The 14,322-nt window shown below is 35.1% G+C and overlaps 1 protein-coding gene across 1 annotated transcript in view; it reads left to right on the top strand.

Moving 5' to 3' along the window:
- Positions 1-279: 279 nt before the first annotated feature.
- The window catches only part of LOC118277080 (dipeptidyl aminopeptidase-like protein 6), a 262,572-nt gene continuing 248,529 nt past the window's right edge, over positions 280-14,322 (top strand). Inside the window, exon 1 of the mRNA XM_050696145.1 lies at positions 280-875. The gene's annotated coding sequence lies outside the window, so the exon portion shown is untranslated. The remainder of the gene's footprint in view (positions 876-14,322) is intronic.

The following is a 14,322-nucleotide window of genomic DNA, read 5'->3' as shown; positions in this document are numbered from 1 at the left end:
ATTTAAAAAAACAAAAATTGTTTTGTTTTTAAATGGTAATATTTTTTTAGCATGTATGGATGCTATACTATTGCGGGTTAACATGAACGCCATCTGTTAGTTAACATACTGTATAACACAGTTAAATGTAAACATAACCTTACTCACATCTTCCAATAAAAAAAATCTTCAAACCACGGACTTCGCAGAAGTTATTCGGCTCGCATCGCTCTGGGAAGGACGATCGCACCGCAATCCAGCGGGATCCGGCGGGATCCGGCGACGGAATACGGACCCGCATCGTATCCTCCGCAGTTCGCCGTTGCCGGGCAAGCCCTCAGTACACAACGCGGCGGTGCCCGGGCCGGACGCATCCCGCTCTATCTTCCACTACTTTACCACCTGTCCTAACTCCTCACAACTACAACCCTACAAGTACTTCCATCTTAAACCAACAACCAATCAAATGTCAACAAAATATTAATAACAATTACAAATAAATCTACAGGTGGATCCATTAACTAACACTCGATTTTAAACCTTTCCTTAAAGTAAATAGAGTTTCAATTTCGTCGCTCGTTCTCTTTGTCTTATCGTAATTCGTGTTTTATCTTAAAATTTAAATTAAGTGATATAATATAGTGTTTGTAATTCGAATTTGTAATTTTAAAGTTTAAAATAATGAATAACAAAATTTATCGAGTTTCAATTTTAAATGTTTGAATTTTAAATGTAAATACATTTAAATGTTGTTTTAAAATAAGTGTTTGGTAGTTGTAAACAAAGTGTTTGTGTTTACATGAGTGGCCTATTGACACTGAGTGCTGTGATAAAGTTGCAGAAGTCTAGTGTTTCATGGAAAATATCGGTAGTGAAGGCAATTACAATAACAAAAGGTATTTTCTTATTGAAACGGTCTCTCGGACTGTTATCTTAGGGCACACACACATATTTCGCTTTTATCCCATTCTATTAAGTTTTATATTCAATTATTCCAAAACTCACGTACGTAGAAACCCTCTTTAAAATAATTTTCTTTCGTAAAAATCTTCGGCTGAAAAAATATTTTTACAAAATACTCAAATTGAACTTAATGCTTATATTTCTAAAGTCTATATTAGATTTGTTATTCATACATAATTCAATTCTTTTTATTGAAAGCTAAGCAGAAATAATAATAAATCGGGAATTTGTAGAAAAATCTGGTAATGAAATAAACTAGGTACAGTATGTTGTTAATATATTGTAATGCCTATGTAAATAATAACTGGGGTGACATTTTCTATTAAGAAAACACCCTGTAAATAAATAAAGATTAAAACAAAGTTATTAATATTCTGTTATCGTTTACACAGCGAGCACTCTGTATTGCTAAGCCAGTGAATTTTTATAAGATTCTATCTCTCCAATAAACTTCAAGTATGTCAGCATTTTTCTTAATATACAACAATTTTTATTATTTGCAATTTATACGGAATGGAATATTCGCAACTATAGTAAACATTGAAACTGTTAGTTATAGTTACCTATATACAATGTATAATCGATCTCTAACCCGCAAAGTGAGATAAGATCAAATCATACCTTCAAGAAAAGAGCATACTCCTTTTTAAATGTCCGGCAACGCACCTGTGATTCCACTGGTGTTGCGGGTGTCCATGGGTGACGCTGATCGCTTACCGTCAGGTGATCCGTATACTCGCTTGCCCCCCTATTCTATATAAAAAAAAACACACATATATAGGAGACCCATAGTCCAGCAATAGCCTGTTATGAACTGTTGATGGTGTTAAAACATGATTACTAGCTTCTGCCAGCAGTTTCGCCTGCGGTTCCATGGGATAAAAAGTTTATCCCATGTATTATTTTCAGACCATAACCTACTCCTGTTCCAAATTTCAACCCGATACCTTCAGCCATTTTGACGTGATTCAGTAACAAACATACACACAAACTAGTAAGTAGTAGTACTAGTAAGATAAGATGATTATTTTCTATAAAATTAAAAATCCATTCACACATTCTGAGTTCTACTTGGAGGACTGAGGGGGAGGCCTTTGTTCAACAGTGGACCTCTCTCGGCTGATGGTGATGATGATGATGATTCTAACGCAGGAGTCTATAATATGTCCTATATATTATGATCATATATAATATATGTGTATGTATGTGTTTATATAATTAATATACAAATTAGGACGGATATAATTGGCAAGCTATGATCACCCTGACATATATGACTTAGGTATATTTGCTTGACGCTAATTGAGTATCTCATTACGTAAGTGACATACAATATAACTTATGTAAATCTATTAATTTAGGTACATAATGATCATATTTGTATAATTAACTAGCTCATGTCCGCAGCTTCGTTCGCATGGGTTCCGGACTTTGCGACTATTAAAAGTATCCTTAGTACATCAGCTACCTGCGGATAAAAGTCCCGTTAAAATCGGTCCAACCATGTCAGAGCTTAGCCAGAAGAAACAGACAAAAAATGTTATTTTTGTATATGTATCGTAGCTATTTTTGTTCCTATGAATGTAGTAGAAAACGGTAATTCCAATAATATTAAACCACCTTTGACAGTCGACTTTTGGACTTCAGGTCCCTCTATACACCAGAGCTGCGGACAACGTAAAAGGTTACCGGGGCTTCGGCTCAAAGCAGGAGAAAGAACGGGGTGGTTTTTAGTCAGTAAGAGTCTGACACTCCCTCCCGCCTCACCCAAGGCGGGAGAAGTCATAGGATGATTTTCCACGCTCAAAAAAGGTCCTTTTATACAAGACGACATATCTAAATTATATTCTATTTGTAACTCAAAGGTCACTGACTGACTGGCATAGTGATTTATCAACGTACAGCCCAAACCACTGGACGGATCGGTCTGAAATTTTATCTGCAGGTAGATGTTATGACGTAGGCATTCGCAAAGTAAGGATTTTTATCAATTCTTCCCCCAAGGGGATAAAATAGGGGATGAATCTTTATATGAAACCTTTTGCAACAGCTAGTGATACACTATCATTCTCAAATAGTTTCCTATGAATTTTAATTCGAGAAAAATTCATGGTCTACGTTCAAGTTTTGTGAAAACTTTAAAGTTTTCTAAACATTAAACAATTTCAGTTTACATGACATAACACACCAATACATGCTTATATTAAAAAAACAATTAAAACATTTTCAGGAAACAGAACTCCAGACTAAACTAACGAAGCACTTCACGAAATGAAAAATAAAACAAGTGTAGATACGAAATAAAAGCAATTGATTAGAGAAAATATTTACAATACAATAAAATAACTCCCACACACTTCCAAATGAAACAAACTAAACAGTTTTAGGTGAAATAATTAATGAGATTGCCTTCATTAACCTGAATTATAGACTGCGATATATTTTATAGCATTCTGTGAGAAATATATTTATACACAGCGTGTAACAAAATACCCATATACATCAAGAAGCACTGAAGAATACAGGTTGAATAGAATCTCTACACAAAGTTTCAGCTCAAAATACGTATAAAAAATTGGCACCAAATATACAAACGTACCACAACACTACAGGGGTCACTCGCTAATATTACGAAACATTTCTTCTGTAAATCTGATCGCCTAGTACCTGTATCTACCTAATTTTGATGTTCGGTTTCTGGAATTTTATATATTGGAAAAATTCATAACTTCGTTCCATGAAAACATGAGTTTAAAAAGCCCTTCCCGTATCGTTTGTTATGTTATCTAGAAACCGTGCACTTGATATGTATACCATCTTTTTGTTACACCGTGTATATTAGAGTTGAGAATTAGTCTGTTATCACTGTTTTGTAAACTTCTCCAAGAAATATATTATGAATGGATGGTGAACTTGTTTATATATAGATAGTGTTCCTTTACTAAAAATTGTTACGTGTCATTTTGATTACGATAGTTGTCCAATTAAAATTACTTTTTTTCGTTAATTGGCATACATGCTTATTTAGTATTCATCACGTAATAAACTACTACTACTAAATACTTAGCGAGAAGTTTTTCTTTTTGCGTTCCTAAAAAACCGGGTTAAAACATGTATTCACACAAATATTACAGCCAAGATTAGTAAAACTTAACATTATTTTATTAGTTAAATAGATTAAAATAAATTCATCTTTATTATGTAAACTAGACGACTTTTACTGCTTAACATAAGCCCCACAATGACTCACACATCAGCCGTTTGGAATCCAATTATTTGCACCCAAGTAGTAGTCCGTTTAAACAAATAAGTAACTCTTTATCTTTATCATATTTTACAGCAAACTTTACCTTACGAATATAACCTCCAAATATATTATATACCTCCCTAAATATGCGATATATATACTTATGATAACATCAGAAGATAAGCAATCTGCTTCATAAGTATTATGTTATGGCCGTGCCCCGAGTCAGGATGGCTAGGAAGCGATATATATGAACGTATGTATGTATATACACGATGAAACAGAATATTTAATATCTGTTTCCAGCTCCTTTATGTAAGTTAATATATTATTTATAGCTGTGTACATTATCGGAGTGAAAGGATGAGATTTATAATTGTTTCGACTGGCTTTCCGATCGCGGTTTCTCCTGTGTGGTCAAAAGAAAAAGTAGCCTATAGTATGACAATCTCCGGCCACCGTAAGTGTGGGTCTGCAGACAGTCACCAAGGGCTGCTCGTCGCCCGACCAGAACCAGAGACCGCGCCAGCAGGGGTTGCGGACTAATTAGCAGGTACTCCGGTTCGAAAATCAAGAACAGGTTTTTAGTCAGTACGAGTTTGACACTCTCTCTCGCTTTACCCGGGCGGGAAAAGTCATTCGATGATTTTTCATCATGATTTTTCCACCTACATAAAAGCCTTGCTTTCTAACTACATAGTTGCAGACCCAAAAACTGCACCTAAACTGATTCATCCCCGTTGTGATGTGAAAGAAATACAAACAAATAAACATTACAATTTCATTAAAAGTGACAGTACTTGGTGTGACTTCTAAATCAAAGGGTTCTGAAGAAGTACTACAGACACTTCAATTTTCACTCGTATACCTTTCTGAAACACGAGCGTAGTAGCTGTTAATCGAATAACAATTTTAATACCCTACTAATTAGGTTGACATCATAAATGTTAATTACCTACTTAACGTTAATTTATTTTGTTAGATTACTTAGCAAAATTTACTGCCTCTTAATATTTTCTACACAACACTTTGTGTGGCTCGCACGGAGTAACTCTTTGTGTGATCCACAAATTGTTGTTCCGGGTCTGGGTGTCATGTGTATGTGAAATTGTATGTTTGTTAACGCAGTCACGACACAGGAAAACCTCATAGTGTGGGGCAACGTTTTACATGAAAAGAAAAAAAAAAAAAAAAATTAAGTATATAAGATATGTTTCAATTAAAGTGTTAAGAAGGATTTACATTACGAAATTAATAGTTACAATTTCGTTTAATAGTACTAATTTGATCAGTAATTTCACGTGTAAACGTTCAGTTTTACAATGCAGGTATTATACTTTTGTAACACTATAACACATGTTCGTGTTCTACTCATATTTTTTGTAAAACAAATGTCATGCAACTAATTGCGTGTGTCGTGTGTCGTGTGGTGGCCCAGAGGTGTAAAACGCCCACTTCTCATACATGAGGGTTCGAAATCTAATAACGGCAAGTTCCAATCTGCCCTTTTCCAAGTCATAATAATGTACTTTTTATGATTATTATGAGGAAACCCGGACTTATAGTTCCTAATTTTATTATAAGTTTTAAATCGTTAACCCGGATTGAACAAGCAGGATGTTTAGTACTCAAACCTTCTATCTATGAGAAGAGGCCTTTGGCCAATAATAGCCACTTACAGGCTGTTGATGTATGTATGATTGTGTTTTGTTTCTTTTTTCTCCTTTTTTTGTATAATTTATTTTTAGTTCCTTAAGTTTATTATGTACACTAGGTTAAGCCTCACTGTCGAATTGGGAAAATCCTGTCATGAGAGTGTAGGAAGATTTTTATAAATAAATAAATGTATGTATAACTAATTTCACAATGTAAATCCGACTTAAACTACTTAACGCAAGAATTTATTTCCAGTGTACCGTTTTAATAAAGTAATGTGCTTAAATCAAAGTTATTACATGCGGCACTAACTGGCGGAGTCGTGCTAAACATACTCGCACGCCATTAATTAAGGCACTCATCCACAAGGGAGGTAATTATGGCGGCCGGGCGCGTTGTATCATTAGTTATATTAGTGACTTACTTTGACATATTAGTGGACGTGTACTTGTAGGCGGCAGTATTTAGTGATTAAGTAAATAAACAACAAAAATATTGCGTATGTTTTTAGTAAAACCTCTTTTATAAGTTTTAATTTTGGAACGTAGTTATATAGAATTTGCTACTGATTGCCAAATAGCATGGCTTCGCAATGATCTCGTGATTTTGGGTTCAATGAATTATTATATTATGAGTGATCTGGATTCTAAAATAAAAAAAGTAAACGTTGCCCCACACTAGAGTTCTCTCCTGTATCGTGCGTCAGTTTACAAACATACAATTTCACGTACTACCATCTATCTGACACCTAGACCCGAAAAAACTGATCCGGAGCTGCGGACTACCTAGCGGGTTTACCGGGGCCCCGGCTCGAAAAGCAGGAGTAAGAACGGGGTGGTTTTTAATCAGTAAGAGTCTGACACTCCCTCTCGCCTCGCCTAAGGTGAGAGAAGTCATTGAATGATTTTCCCCAATCAAAAAAAAAAAAAAAAACAAAAATAAAACACGAAATAACATTTGTGGATCACACAATAAGTTGCTTCGTGCGGGATTCGAATCTGCACGGCAGCCACTGCGCCAACTGTGTAGTCAAAGTCACGCTAGATCCTCATATTATGTCCAAACCGTGAATGGCGTGATGGCATTTGAAATATTACAAACATAATGCAACTTTATAAACCTTTATAATACCAATGCCAAAAAACAAACGCATCAGTACAACAAACAGAAACCTATCAGTTAAAGGGTATCTCGATGCTGGTGTCCGTACAAATAGGAGGTCGTAATGTAGGTCGCGGATCAGAGGCCAATGGCGATGGATCAGACATCAGACGACGGCCGCGATAATTTGATGTCGTCCGTCAAGATACACATCGCTATAGAGATAGCAGCTATCTTTCTGCTACGGAGGTTGTGGAGCGCGGCCCGTAGCCCGTTGGCTTATTGTGAACTAATAGGTTTGTTTGATTTCTAAGGACAATATGTTCGTCTATTTTGTAAGAGAAAGGAATTATTGAAACAAGAAATTGACCATTTAATAGTATTAAATGGTCAGTTTCTTGATAAAACTATTGTATTTTATTCCGTCTACTGTTACTTTTGTTACTGATAATCTATATACATAAAAATTAATTGCTGTTTGTTAGTCTCGCTAAAACTCGAGAACGGTTGGATCGAATTGGCAAATTTTGGTCTTGAATTACTTGTGGAAGTCCAGGGAAGGTTTAAAAGATGAAAAATAAATATTTGAGGCGATACGAAGTTTGCCGGATCAGCTAGTGTAGCATAAAATGTGTACATGCACCCTTTGGCCCCTTGGACTCTTAGTCCACTTAATAGTTACAGAATACTTATTCTTAACGGTAACTCAAGTCTAGGGTCATGATTTTCCCCCTCAAAAAAAAAAGGGTCATGTAAACACAGAGTAAACTTCTCACTAGTAACAAAATCTGGTTACTAACGTTACCATACAAAATTCCACACAAAATTCTGTGTAAATATTGTAATCTAACTTAATTACGAACATACTGAGAACCTCGAACAACCACTCAAATATCACACTAATTCCTCTCCACATACATACATAAATTCATACAATGTGTCAGTATATCTGCATCACGGTAGGAAATCACAGCTACATATACATATAAGGCTAGCTAGCCATATACAAGGTGTAACAAAAAGGGGGTATACATATCAAGTGCACGGTTTCTAGATAACATAACAAACGATACGGGAAGGGTTTTTTAAACTCATGTTTTCATGGAACGAAGTTATGAATATTTCCAATACCGCCGCCATGCGAATCAAAATTAGGTAGACAGGTACTAGGCGATCAGATTAACAGAAGAAATGTTTCGTAATATTAGCGAATGACCCCTGTAGTGTTGTGACACGTTTGTATGATTTTAAAATCAAGAACCATGCGACACCAAGTATTTGGTACCAATTTTTTTTTGTCGTATTTTAAGCTGAAACTTTGTGTAGAGATTCTATTCAACCTGTATTCTTCAGTGCTTCTTGATGTATATGGGTATTTTGTTACACCCTGTATAGTAGTCATGTCCATACCTTGAGCAGCGTGTTCCGTAACGGCCGCTGACAGGTCGACATGCACTCATTGCCAGCGCGATACCAGCTCAGTGTATGCGAACAGTGTTGTTGTTTGTTTGTGCTGCTGTCAGGGTATCGCACTGTATCCTTAGTATGAGTTTGCTTTACATTGAATAAAAACGAGACGAGAGCGCGTTTGGTGCTCTGATTGGCCGGCTCGAATGAACCAACCAATCATAGCGCCGAACGCGTTCTCGTTAAAGGTAAAACTAACCCGTATTAAGGCTCCTGTTTAGTTCTAGTAAAGGTAAGTTTAAATAGTTTTTCTTCACGTATTACAGATTAAAGCCTATCACTCGGTCTTTGTCTCTTCCTTTGTTTACGAAATAAATGATTGTTCTGTCTTTCCTGACCATTTCTCAACCAGATTTTTGTGATGAACTCACGAAAGACGTATGATACCATTTCTCGAAGACACCAGTTTGTCAGATTTGTTAGGCTTTTTAACTTCTGACTAGTTCTAACAACTATTACACTCCGACGGTTCGAGAAAACTCGGACTTTATAAAAAAAAAACCGAATTCGCTGTCTCTCTATTTTCGAGCTTCAAAAGTAAAAAAGTCCCTCCCAACTTCAAAAAAACTAACAAAAGAAAGAACTATATCAATATAATAAATAGTCTCTTAAAAACTTCATTCACTTTAAACGTACGCATTTAACGGTCCATTCTTCAACAGTTACTCAATTTCGTGGGCTTTTTAAAGACAAAAGGTGTGCTGGACGTGATAAAAGATGGTATCTTTTGTGAGCTCGGCTTCATTACAGCCTCATTCAGCGGTTAGGCTGTAATATTTTATTGTGGGTCCCTTGAGACCTAACTACGCGGTGGCGGCTAGTGTCCTCTTGTAATGTAACACCTCTATTGTCCCAGGCCTGACTACTTTGTCACTAAATTTGGTGTAAGAAAGTGGGGCTTTGTTGTGTTTTAATATTTTATGGGGTATAATAATTATGTTTAAGTAATGATTTTATTTGCTAGTAATATAATGGGAATTATAGCGATGATATATTTTCTCAGTTAGAGAAAAGTCGTGACGTCTGGAAGACTTGAGTGGGATTTACTTCATCCAATAGTATTTTAATTCTAAAATATGCCATTGAATTTACTGAACTTGTTATTTGTCCGTCTGTGTGTCTGTTTGTTTCGGCTGGCTGGGTCGATTTTGCCAGGTATTTAACCATTATTGAAAGGTAGTTGATCTACTAAAGAAACTTGGGCTACTTTTATTTTAGAAAATAAATTTATCCACACGAGCGAAGTCACACGCATCAGTTACTATGGCAATAAAAATGTAATTAATATACCACACCACCTACATAAGCTTACATTATCCATTTTACTGGAATACCTAAAAGGAAAATAGAGAAATAACTCTTCTAAGATACTGAAGTAAATGTAAGCGCCGACCACGCAGTAAATATAATACCAGGGCATAATAAATACAAGGGAGTAGCAACAAAAGACGCTCGCGAAACTGTTTCACTTCCTAAGTTCACGCTCACACTGCGAGCCGTTAATTAGTGGGAACAATGCCTTATCCGGACCGCCAACCAACGCGAGATAAATCTATGAAAACTTATTTATTCCCATCTTTTGTTCGAATATAGCTCTTAAGTCAAGGGGATTGGAATTATGTTTATATGCCTGTTAATTTTTAGGTTTTGTAAAGAAGTTGTTGGTATTAAGCAGCTACGTACCGAGTTGTTTAAGGTATAAGGTATAATTTTCTGTAACATATTTTGTTTAGAACAATACAAAAACTATCTAATGGTTGTTAAGTAAGAAACAAATAATCTTTCATATAAGATAAGTTTTTCTTCTTCTGTGTCCTACGTAGTGGGATAAAAAAAAATATAGGTAGTTTGAGTAGGTAAATATAATTTCTTAATTTACTTTAACATTATCTACACACTTTATTAATATGATACAATTAAAAATGGACTCTCCAACACATTTTATGGTTGATGTCGTCGCCACTAGTAAACACCATGAGTTTATGACACCATTATAAACTTAAAAGTAGTTAATAACGCGTATAGTGTGCCGATGATGTCACCACAATCTGGAACGAATTGAGACCGTGTGACGTAAAGATTAAAGTTTAAATTAAATTAGCATCCAATAGAATAAAATTAAGTCTCAGTATTTACTTTAATTACATCATGAACAGTTAAGTTCTGAATGTGTTCACAACTTTTAAAGTTATATTTGTTCGGTTAAAAAAGTCTGTATACAGAATGACTGGTAATTAGTGAAGGATATTTAAACACGTGATTGTACTCATGATTACAAACAACTTTTCCGAAGAAACTTTTTTATATACTCATTAGTTTTATTTTTATCAAAACAACAAAATTTTGCGCGCCCTTCAGGGATAATATCGTCACGCCCTTTTTGAAAAAGCCGTAAAAAGTCCAGTAATATTTTATCCGACCTGGGAATCTAACTCGAGACCCTTTACCACACACTTGTGACCACACAACCAACGAGGCAGTCAGTAGTCATTCATTTATTTATTTATTTATTTTTTTCGACTGGAAGAAATATTGCAGTCGTTCATAAAGCACGTCGAGAGACAACTTTGTAGGAACAAGATATTGTAGTTTTTGGTTCAAATTAACTATAAGATCACCATAATTGACAATGTCGGTTACGTCTGAGAATTCTGAAGACTTTTTTTTTATTTTTTGCAGAATAAATAAATAAAATAAATAAATGCTTGTCATTTTCTATATTTAAAAAAAAATCTTGATATGATATCTGTAAATCTATCTATAGGTATCTTGATTTTTTTATTGCATTTTACCTATATTTTGATCATGACTACTGACATACAACCGTTCATTGGCGAGTAACTAGCTTCAATTACAGACAGACTGACGCACAATTCAATTTGACGTTTTAAAAGTGCTTAATTAAGGATTAATTACAATAAATGTTTTGACTTTGCCTTTGAGCTAAATAAATCCCAATTCAAAAGGTTAGAAACTCAAATAAAACATACATAAAACCAAAATAACTTAAACATTATTAAAAACATCTAATAAATAACTTTGTAAAGTACCTACATAATATACTAGAAAGTATTAAATTCATAGTACGGGTAGGTACGCGCTCAGCACAGCCGCTCCCCGAAGGCATCCCGGCTCACTCTGAAAAGGTGACAAAAACCATCCCATATTTCTTTACCATAGACCTCATAAAATGCAGAGGTTTCTTTGCTCTTTTGACCTTTTAACTTTTATCCTGAATGTATTTAAGTTTAACCTTTGATTTAACAAATATCAGCTCAGAGTAACCATCAGGTGATCTAGACTGCTCATTGCTATAAAGGCATTTATTCTGCAATATGTATTTAAAGTGCCATGTCTTGTCAGAGTAATAAAACCTAAAAATAATGCTATAAAATAAAATAAGCATTCATACTAACAATAAAAATACATTACGTATCATCATAGTCACTAACTCATATGGTACAATGACGTAGACATTTTATAAGCCTCTAGGTACTACTAGACGAGCTATATCATCATCTCACGATGAGTGATAAGATTTTCATCAAGAAAAAATAAAGGTCTATCTATCTGTCACGCAGTCTATGCGGTGTCAGGGTTGTCCTGCTCCTTATCTCTACCCTTTACCCCGTTACCGTAAAGACGTGCTTCACAGAAATAATATCTCATGGCATCCTTAGGGGATCGCTTCTACGAATATAAAGTAGGATTCGTCCTGTTTCATCATATTTGCCTCATAATATTGGATTTTTAAAAAGATTCCTTTTACTCCACGGATAAAGGTGGGACCCGAGGGAGTGCGCTATACACTAAAGTGTACCTTATGTACGGGGAATAGGAACTATAATACGATTTTATTTGTCTTTGGTAGTTTTATGGATAATTGAGCTGTGTCTGGTTTTACAACATTTTGTTCATTGTTTAGATCAGTCGGTATTATTGAGTTTTACAACACAGAACTATAATCATATTCCTCATCAAAGGTTGAACATAAGTCTTGTAAAACGAATAATATTAATTATATTAAGCTATCGAACTTTTCTAATATTCTTAAAGAACTTAGAACATTCCACTTTACAGTGACTACCTAACGGGTTACCAAGGCTACGGATCGTAAAGCAGGAGTAAGAACAGGGTAGTTTTTATTCAGTCTGACACTCCCACTCGCCTCTACTCTGGCGAGGGATGTTATTGGATGATTTTCCCCTCACAAAAAAGTTACAATCAACATTAGTTACAGTCATAATGTGATTGATCCAACAAGAACTCTGAACACTTTTAATTTGCAGCAAATAAATTACCTTAATCTTCGATCAAATGCATCCAAGTGACAGAATCTACCCAACCATTGCTCCATTACTTCCCGCTCTACTTTCGAACCGTCTATACGACGCAGCTATGAATACCGTCGGCAATAAACTGTCATTACGGCGCCGTACCTGGATAATGCCGCGATATTGCCAGCTCCAAGCGTCCATTGTCTAGTGTTGCCAGTATTAAAGTTTCAAGTTTCAATGACAAGTGGTGAGCGGAGATTCAGATGAAAAACTCTAAGTAGGGAAACGAGGTAAAGTGATACAAACGGTTTACTGAGCTCTTTCCTTTATAAAATGTTTGTTATATTGTTGAAATTTCCTTTTAATTTACATATAAAGTGTATATGACCTTTGAGTCTGTTTCGGCATTTCTTCTCAGAGTAGTCGAATAGGAAATGCCGGCCTCATCTAGTTATTTTAGAGATTGACGTGTAAACGGGTTAGCTTGTAACCAACTTGCAAAAACATATAAATATAATTTATCATTTATCTTTTAACAATTTTAGGATCAGGAAGATTTTTTTTTTAATTTTCTAAAGATAATATTTTGACGTTAGGTAATCGAAGTAAAATTAAAGGATGACTTAATTGACAACTGTCCAGGATTAGAATATAGAGTACTCAAGAACTAGGATCGTGGATAAACTTCAAACGACACCAGCTGACTATCTCTTCACATAATATGCTCTCTATAAAACACATACGTTATATTCTTCCTTCATTTGACACTTTGTTCCAGTTTCCATAGCTAACTCGAAGAGGATCTAGTTCGATCTAGCTCAGTCTCTACTTAGCCTAAATCCACGAAGCGCCACCGTTTAAATACATTTTAAATTAGTTTAAAAATTCAGTAAAACGCTGGATGACGCCAGGTAGATGTTACCGTATAATTACGTTAGGAATGCCCCGGGGGGAGTGGGAGTAATTCTGTTAAAAGTATGATAATATCAGCCTCATATTTACTGAACATTTAAGCTAGTATATTATTTTTAGGGTATACATACATATAGCCTTTGCCATACAACATTATATGTATTTGATGGCGTTTTATGGACACGTTAAAGAAATAAATAAGAATCCAAATAGTTATTTTGTAAGGTAAGGAAAGAACGAACTAAGTAAAACAAATATTAACGATTTTTAGGATGCTTTTAGGTTATTTTTTTTGCAAATATTGCCCCACACTAGGATTTTCTCCTGTGTCGTGAGTGAGTACGTATACAAACATACAAGTTCATAATAAGCACATGACATCTAGACCCGAAACAACAATTTTTGCACAAGAGTTGCTTCGTGCGGAAATCGAACCCGCTACACGTTGCACGCCATTCAGTTGCCCAGCTACCGTGTCAACCGTGCAGTCATGAAAAGTAGCTACATATTAGTATTATCAGCATAGGTGAATAACAAACTTCTACTGGTGAAAAATGCTAATAAAACAATAGCAATTATAACCACGAGAATATAAAACATACATACTTCTACAAACTTATTTTATTCCTGAACAAGTTCCACAGATATATACGGAGAAGTGACTTCTGAAAGTTTTGACTAATTTTCCATATAAACTTGTCCATACTTGTACAAGAACGT

The sequence above is a fragment of the Spodoptera frugiperda genome, chromosome 10, assembly GCF_023101765.2.
Source record: "Spodoptera frugiperda isolate SF20-4 chromosome 10, AGI-APGP_CSIRO_Sfru_2.0, whole genome shotgun sequence".
NCBI lineage: Eukaryota > Metazoa > Arthropoda > Insecta > Lepidoptera > Noctuidae > Spodoptera > Spodoptera frugiperda.
The sequence above is the reverse complement of the archived record's forward strand: the minus strand, read 5'-3'. Positions and strand labels throughout refer to the sequence as shown.